Source organism: Octodon degus, unplaced genomic scaffold (genome assembly GCF_000260255.1).
Source record: "Octodon degus isolate 3935 unplaced genomic scaffold, OctDeg1.0 scaffold00035, whole genome shotgun sequence".
In the NCBI taxonomy this organism is placed as follows: domain Eukaryota; kingdom Metazoa; phylum Chordata; class Mammalia; order Rodentia; family Octodontidae; genus Octodon; species Octodon degus.
The window spans coordinates 16076772-16077919 of record NW_004524611.1 but is presented as its reverse complement, the minus strand read 5'-3'; positions in this window follow the sequence as shown (position 1 = coordinate 16077919).

The following is a 1148-nucleotide window of genomic DNA, read 5'->3' as shown; positions in this document are numbered from 1 at the left end:
AAAAAAATTTTTAAAGAACTGAGGATAGCTGGTCCTGGTGGTGCCCACCTGAAAATCCACCCCAGTACTCAGGAGGCTGAGACAGGAGAATCTTCAAGAGTTCAAGGACCAGCCTAGAGTTTTGAGTGAAATGAAAACTAGAGTACATAAGGAGACCCTGTCTCAAAAGAAAGATGTATCGCTCAGCACACTCTCAATGCCTGTGTGTTATGAGACTACACCACTCTGGCTACTGGACATGCAAACTATTCCCAGTTATGTGTGATCTGCAAAAGTCATTTTACCTGTTCCTTTCTGGAACTTCATTATCTGTACTTGAGCAGTTTCTTTTCACAGATGTCCTAGTAAATACTCAGCTCAACCTCTAAGAAGAATCTTCTGAAGGGAGTGAAAATCTCTAGTTTCCTCCCAGTGTACTTTGCCCTGTGAACTTGATCTTTACCTAACAGAAGAAAAAGCCTTTGTGAATTGTGCTTAGTTTTGGCTTTTGAGACAGGGCTCATATCTTCTGTGATCCTCCTGCCTCAGCTACTGGAGTGCTGGGATTACAGGTGTGCACCGCCACTCCCAGCCACAGCCTTTGTGAATTTTTAGGGTTGGTTGTTTGTTTTGTGGTACTGGGGATTGAACTCAGGGCCCTGTCCTTGCCAGGCAAGGGCTTATTCTATGAGCTATCTCCCCAGGCCCTCCTTATCCTTTTTTTTTTTTTGGTGAATTTTTAGTTCTGTCTTCTTAACTCAGAAAGCCCTGGGTGGATTGCTCATCCTTGCCCTGCAGATTGGAAACTCTCTCCAGGGAGTAAACTGGGCCAGGGATAGAGCTGACATCATTTTTTGCCCTTTCCTCAAAAGTCACCATCTTGTGATGCCTATTGTCCACTGTCTGAAGACAACTGTTTTATATTACTATGTTTATTTTTTAATCACTTAGGGTTTTTTGGGGGGAGGGGGGATACTGGATTTTGAACTCAGGATCTTGCAGGAAGGTGTTATGCTGCAGAACTAAATATATCCCTGACCCTATTTTCTTTTCTTTTTTTTTTTTTTGGGGGGGGGGACTGGGAATTGAACTCAGGCCCTTGCACTTGCCAGGCAAGCGTTTATTCTTCTGAGCTATCTTCTTGGCCCCAGACCCTATTTTCTAATCAT